Here is an 8247-nt window from a genome sequence, read left to right as displayed (position 1 = left end):
CTGTCATAGTATACTAACATATTTTTGCTGTGTAGGGGGCTGTGCACAACTTCTTGCTGGAGTGCCTTTTTTTGAATATGCCGTTTTAACGGGGGTGGGGCTAAGTAACACACATTTCATTTTATTAATCAATGTGTTCGGTTTAGTATTCAGTCCGCACCATTTGTTCGGTTTGTATATCTTTTATATTTCAACTATATTATAACACACAGAAAGACCATTTGTTTTGGCTAAAGTGACTGATGTGCCTAACATGTTTTTCAGCACAGCCTCTGTGACCTATTGACACCTCTCAGGTGACAATACACACACACAGACACACTCTCTCAGATCACAGCATACAGACTAAACGCCAGGATGTCCCTCCCCCAAACAGCACAGCGATAGGCATTTACTTGTTGAAATCAATGATCAATAGTGCATGATACATACATTTAAACAATTTATTCATACAGATGTACCTGTTTTACATGGATAATTACAGGCTTGTCACGGAACCTGACAAAGAGCCATATAAAAACAGTAGCAGCTGGCACACCTAAAGTAGACGCAGGATTATAATTTATAATCGAAATTAAAATGCTTTTCAAATTCAAATTTTATTTGTCACATACACAGTCATACACAGTACGATATGCAGGGAAATGCTTAGACAACTGCTCGTGACCTTAAAATAAAAGACTATAAATAAGAAATAAATATGAAAAATAGAATAAAGGTAAATTTAACTAGGAAGAATAAAATAAAATATAAAATAAAGTTAAAATAAAATAACTTTACAACAAAATACACAATATAGAAAATATATAAAGAAATATAGAACAAAAAGAAAACATCTGTACAAAGTAGGTATGGATTTATGTCATTTTTGTGGAATGAAGTTAGAATAAATGGTAAAAAGGAAATGGTAATGTCTAGGGTTGTGCAATCCACATATTTAAAGTGTCTTGTGCAGTGCAAATATGATTAAAGTAATTTATTTAAAGTTGCTTGTGATAGAGTGATTTAACTAATGACCAAGAAGTGTAGTTGTGCAGTGGCCACTAGTGTAAACGAATGTCCAAAATGTCCAGAGTGAGTGTAAAAAAACATATGTGAGTCAGTACTGTGTGGTGTACTGATTAAGAGACTGTATCCCCTGCGAGAAGAAGCTCCTTCTCAGTCTCTCTGTGTCGGCCTTCAGGAAGTGGAATCGCTTTCCTGACCTCAACAGAGAGAACAGTCCATTGTTGGGATGGCTGAGGTCCAACAAGATCTTCCTGGCCTTTGTCCAGCACCGCCTGCTGTAGATCGAGTGCAGGTCAGGGAACTCGGTGCGGATGATGCGCTCTGCTGACCACACCACCCTCTGTAGAGCTCATCTGTCCTGCATGGTGCTGTTCCTGAACCAGGTTAAGATGTTTCCCGTCAGGATGCTCTCTATGGTGCAGGAGAAAAAGTTCCTGAGCACCTTGGAGGACAGTTTGAAGTCTCTCAAACGTCTGAGATGGTAGAGATGCTGCCGGGCCTTTTTCACCACGGTGTTGATGTGACAGGACCATGACAGGTCCTGCGTTATTTGAACACTGAGGTATTTAAAGCTGTCCACTTTTTCCACTGGGCACTCGTTGATGACGGGGGTCAGGTAGTTTCTCTCCTGCTTAGTGCTGATGTCCACTATCAACTCCTTTTTCTTAATGATGTTTAGAAGGAGGTTGATGAAAGTGATGGAGGCTGAGACATGTCCACCCATCTTTACTGCCTGTGGTCTGCCAGTTAGAAAATTTGAAATACACTGACACAGAGATGAGCAGAGTCCCAGGTGCCCCAGCTTGGTGGTGAGTGTGGAGGAAATTATGGTATTAAATGCAGAGCTGTAGTCGATAAAGAGCATTTTAACATAATTCCCCGTTCTAGTGTCCAAGTGAGTAAGTGATGTGTGGAGGAGATGAGAGATGGCTTCATCAGTAGAACGATTTGGACCGTAAGCGAACTGTAGTGGGTCGAGTGTGTCGGGTAATAAAAAATTGATGAAGTCCTTGACCAGGCGTTTAAAGCACTTCATCACTACTGAGGTGAGGGCTACAGGACAGTAGTCATTAAGAGAAGCAGGATGAGGTTTCTTTGAAACCGGAACAATGATGGATTTTTGGAAGCATGTGGGGATCACCGACTGAGATAAAGAGATGTTGAATATCTCAGTGAACACAGGTGCTAACTGATCCTGGCTGGCCTGCCCTGTCCACGATTCGTCCTCTGCAACTGATCCAGAATGCAGCAGCATGTCTCTTTTTTGACCTTCCCAAGTTCTCCCACACCACACCACTCCTCCGCTCCCTGCACTGGCTTCCTGAAGCTGCCCGCATTAAATTCAAAATGCTAATGCTTGCCTACAAAGCTTAAAATGGCCCAGCACCCACTTACCTCTCTGCTTTAATCACACCACGCACTGCACCACGTTCCCTTCGATCCTCCAGCACTGCTCGTCTCATCATGAACATCCTCTAGATGTCTGTACAGCAGAGACTTTGACTATCTTTAAACGACAATTCAAAACGCATCTCTATCTCCCGTACTTGGACTACCCCCCCCCCCCCCCCCCCCCACCACAAAAAAAAAAAACTTATTCCAGTTGTGTTGGACTAATGGCACTTTAGTAGTATAATAGCCTAACCTTAGGCATAACCTAGTTAACCCAGTGTAAGTATGTATCCAATGATGTAAACTTTAAAGCACTTTTTGTAAGTCGCTTTGAATAAGAGCGTCTGTCAAATGCCTACAAGTAAATCTGCATAGGCTCTGAGGATACGGCCTGAGATGTTGTCTGGTCCTGCTGCTTTTTTGGTGTTCACTCTCTTGAAGGCTCTCCTTCTTTTTCTTCTTTTTTTTTCTTTTTCTCCTATGTTTCTCCTATGTTCTCCTAGGTTCCCAGCTGCTACGGTGAATCGAGGTGTATGTGTTCACGCGTTACCACCTCTAATAACTACTGATACCCTTGCTCTGATAGTGATAATTTTCATGTGCGCAAAAGTGAAAGAGAAAGTTTCTTGCGCCCCTTCACAAGAAGCGGCAGAGCACACTTGAGAAGTGGACGGTAAAGGCTCATGATCCAGCAAAAGAGTGAGAGAAATTAAAGATTTCTTCTCATGCGCTTCGGCCAGAAATGCATCGCGGCACACGGTTTTGTTTAAAGACCGTGAGCTGACCGCGAGGGACTTTAATAGGGAGAAAATCGCATTACACACCTGCTCCCTCAAGCCAGAGAATAGTGTGCTCTTTCCCCAAACACTAAAAACAGAAAGTGCAGAGATCGGCCTCAGCAAGATATTCTTTTACTCGGAGGGACGGCACTCCTGTCTAACTCTGCCATCTTTCTGGTGAGAAATAAGACACTTTCTATTTTTGCTTTCTTTTTGCTTTGAAAAAGTGCTTGCACACAGGCACACGCACAATGTCGATCCTTGAAGACAAAAAGAGCTAAGGATGTTTCCAGCTCATGCCTATTTATAACCTTCTGGTGCACCTAATCAAAGGACGTCACCTGACCAAGGTTATATGCCAAAAAAGTTTGGCGTGTTTGACACACAGGTTTCAACAACCGCTTCACAAAGAGCATTCCCATAGCATTTTCATGCAGCATCACATGTAGCTTTTAAAAGGGAACTGCAAATTCACTAAGAAATTCAGAGTACAGCCTTGGAGGTCTGTAAATGACAATTAGCAGGACCGACTGAGCAGACTTAATATTTGTAGCTACACTTATGTTACTATAAAGAACTTTAAATTAATTAAATTTGTGTTTTTGTACGATAGACACACTATCATTGTAAATAACTGCGATGCCTTCTCCTACCAGTTAGCAGAGGCTGGTTTATGTAGCTGTAGAGGACTAGCTTCATTTAGACCTACATACTCGTCCTGTTTAATCCAGGTTTCTGTTAGAGTGTATCAAACTCCTGATTCGTGATATTTTCATTAACAATAACTGCTTTTGATGCAAGAGATCTAATATTTAACAGTCCTAGCTTCAGATCAGAGGTGCCGGCTGCGCATTCACTGTGATCTGAGTTTGTGGTATCTATGTTGATAAATTATTAAAACAGACTTTCTGAGGCTTTCTACATTTTTGCTTAGCTCTGGGAACAGATGTCTCAATATGATGAACCCTGAGTGAAGACTCTATGCAGCAAGCAGACGGTTGGTTTAGCCTGTCTGTCTGCCCCCTGGCCTGGGCTCTGGATTGTCACCGATTAACTAGGCCTTTTCTGAAACTATAAGCTATACTACAGGAAATGAGAGCAGCACCTTTTCTAGTGGGATGGACACCGTCCCGCCCTAACAGGCCAGCTTTGCCCTCAAAGGTCTTTCAATTGTCTATGAAGCCTACATTATTTTCAGAGCACCACCTGGACATCCAGCGGTTCAGCGACCATAGCCTGCTGTAAGCTATGTCGCCACGTCGCATTGGGATGGGGCCAGAGCATACTACTTCATCGGACATCGCCTTTGCTAGTTTAAACACTTCTGTAAAGTTACCTTTGCTAAACTCTGACTGACAAAGGTGTATATGATTAGCTCCAGCATGTACCACTCCAGCATGTACCTTGGAGAACCTGTGCTGTCCCAGAGCCCTAAGATTACTTGTCCGGTGCTCTGGCTCTCGGGATACACCTAACCACTGCCGCTGGTGCTCCTAAAGGCCTTGCTAATTTCATGTGCCTCAGTATAGAGTCTTCTATAACCAGAGCTCTTTCAGGTTTCTCAGCGGGTGCATCACTGAGAAGAGCAAACCTGTTGGACATGTGAAGCGCAGAGGAGGTGTGCTCCAGTGGGCTAGCCTTAGCGTTAGCTTTGGCTGAACAAGTATGCCCCGCTGTGAGAGCTCTAATGCCGGAGTCGGGGGCTGGTTATCTCCACCTGCGGCACTTAGACTTTCCATTAAGGGAATAACACTGCTCTCGCGTTCTCTAAAACTTTCTAAAGTCTGGATGCTCTCCTCTAATGCTTATATCTTCTCAGTCAGAGTGCTCACTAACACACACCTATCACAAGTAAAATTACCACTAAAAACGGAGAAACCACTAACAATATGTTAGTTAGCACATTTACGATAGCTGTGAATTTATCAAACTGTGTGCGCTGTTGGCAAATACTGTAGGGGAGTTTTAGATGAATTAACAAGACAGAGCAGATGTCTCTGCCTAAATTTTATTTTACTAGGAAAACATAATGATAGCAATTAATTAGTTGGATTTGATACTTTTCTTTTTCTTTACTGTATGGACAGTCATATTATGCCTTCTCTGAAGAATTAACAAACCTGGTAGAGTGTCATTTTATATATATATATATATATATATATATATATATATATATATATATATATATATATATATATATGGCCTTCATAAAAGTCGGTTTCATTATGGTGCTTGACGGATTTTGCAAATGCACATGACAATACTGTTCTTGCAAGAACTATTACAAAAAGGCTTACCTCTGTGTCTTAAAATAACAACTACCTGTTGTTTTAGTTGTTGTTATGTAATTACCTAATTCCATATGTGTTATTTTATAGTTTTGAAATCCCCAGTAATGTTGTAGAATGAAGAAAAAAAAATCACTAAACAAAAACAAAGTAATTTGCAAGTGACCCCAAACTTTTGAACGGTAGTGTACATATTAAAAACTCATGCTGGGGTACTTTTTACTATGTTAAAGTAACTTTATTTGTAGTAACACTTTTAGTATTTATAGCAAAAGCAACCCAACAGTGTGATTAAAGTACCCGAAAGAACACAGAATTTTAACCCAGCATACAGTAGTTACTCAATTGGAATGGTTATTACCGTCGCGCTCACCGCCGTGTAAAAATGTCCAAAATAAATCAGTTGCATTTCAAAGTGATTCGTAAAATGGCAAAGTGACATTTTCGCTCGTTGCAGTAAATTCAATAGTGACTGCTATATAGCGTATCTCTGTATCTGTTTATTGTTATTTAAGGTTTCAGGAAATCTCCCGGCGCTCTGCGCATAACACCGGGCCAACTTATGTCGGAAAGAATTTATAAACGGTTTCTAAACGTGGGCTATTGTTTTTTACTTATAATATTTGTTTATTTAATTTAAATGAGGTTTGGGCTCAGGACTTCGATTCGTCATCGTAATCCTACTCTTTAATTTACTCCGTAGTCTAAATCAGCACTCAGCCGCATGCATGAAGTTTTCCAGAGCGCACCGGCAAAAGTAGACTAATGATAATGAATACGTCGGGAAAACAGCAAGCAGACTGACTCTGACCATAAAAAAAAAACGTTTGCGTTCATTTTCTGACGCACTCAAGTTCACCATAAACAATACAGAACAGTGCACCTTATTTGCTTTTAAAAATTTACCAAATCATTAAGTTTTTTAGTTATTGTGAGTGCGCTTAAATAAAAGTTGAGTCTTATTAAGGCCATTTAGTCTTATATAGTTTTATTATATAGTTTTTGCACATTAATCTGACAACAGTTTTTTCAGTCTCTCATGGCGTGCGCCCAAATCAATATCGCTCCTCGCTCACTAGTTAGCGGACCACGGAATTGGGCACGGCTGGTGAGCTATCATTGCTAATGATCCCGGGCTTGCACCCCGCGCTATAAAATACTCGGGGTTTGTTGGGTTACAGTGAATTTTACTATGCGCTGTGTGTGCGACGTGCATTCAACAACACGGAAGTGCGGCATGCAAGCGGGGCAAATGGAACGCGCTCCAGAGACTTCAAAGGAGCGAGAGGTGGGAGGGGCCGGTCTGGCCATTCGCGGAGAGCAGAGTCAGCGCGAGCGGACGGATGGCCATTGCACTCACACCGCGTAGTAAAATCCACTGTAACCCAACAATCCCCAAGTATTTTATACTTGCGCGGGGTGCAAGCCCCGGATCATCACCAGCCGTGCCTTATTCCGTCATGTCATGTGGGCATTATAAGATTTGTATTGAAAACTTCTAACTAAAAAGTGGCAGCTGGCACGCCTAAAAATAGACACAGGTTCGTTATTTTATAGTGTAAATAAAAACCCTCCACTTTAATTTCCTATAGTCTAATCAGCGCTCAACCGCATGCATAGTTTTCCTGAGCGCGAGGAATTTTTTTGTGCTAAATAATATTTATGCAGTATAATAATTTCTATTAATCCTGGGTTGTTCTTTTAGTGTCACTATAGTGCTTTACAATGCCAGACAACATTCAAATACAAATTATTCACCCTCCCCAGGTGTGAATCAGCTGTTCTCACCTATACATTCAGAGAAACTGAAATGCACTTCTCCCCACTTTAAAAACCTCTTGAATCTAAAGCTCTTCTGGAGACTTTCAATGATTTAAATATGTGTAATTTTAATCTTCTGGATTCTAGATTCTAAAGTTGACATTGTTACCTTTTTTAAACCTTGGAATGGAAGAACTTGAGATTTTTCTTATGATAGCGTAAATTGCATTGTTTTTAATAAGTCTATACACAATAATATTCTTTGGTATTTTTATTTAAAAAAAAAAAACAGGTATGGGGGCTATCTTGGTTTATTAATCTCCGTGCCTGGTTTAGGTTTAGTATTTAGTGCGCATCTGTTATATTACAACTATCATAACACTTAAATATTTTTATTGGGGGTTAAGTGACTGATGTGCCTAACATTTTTTAGCTGAGCCTTTGTTTCACTTAAAACGACCGCGACACCCCCCCCCCTCTCTCTCTCACACACACAGAGCCAACCAAATCATTAGCACGACCAGGTGCGCAGGTGCGGTACAATAATAATAAGTATAATAACAATAATAATAAATTTGGAGTACTACTATTGATTCTAATAATAATAATATTGAATGGAGAAAGCGCAGTCAAAGAAGTATCATCATTGAAGGAGAGAAGAAAATGAAAAATAAATACATATCAGTATTTACAGTTTGAGCTCTAAATGTTTATGAGCTCTGTCGCTTGCTGTCAATGGGCGCCTAAAAGAGATAACACATTTTCGGCTTTAGTAGACACACAATACTTTAGATTAAAACACGACTGCCCCCTACAGGTAATGAAGGAATTTTCACAGCTTGCCGCGCATAGCTGCGCCAAGTTGCGGGATCCCTTTTCTCGAAACGTGCCTTCTTATTAATCAGATCTGTATACTGTAATTTACCTGTGCAATATTTGTTTAACAATGCTCTTGGTTCATACCACTTGCAAGTGCAATTTCTGACTTACCTATATAACTTTTACAATACCTTTTCCTT

Source organism: Clarias gariepinus, chromosome 11, assembly GCF_024256425.1.
Source record: "Clarias gariepinus isolate MV-2021 ecotype Netherlands chromosome 11, CGAR_prim_01v2, whole genome shotgun sequence".
Classification (NCBI taxonomy): Eukaryota; Metazoa; Chordata; class Actinopteri; order Siluriformes; family Clariidae; genus Clarias; species Clarias gariepinus.
The sequence above is the reverse complement of the archived record's forward strand: the minus strand, read 5'-3'. Positions refer to the sequence as shown.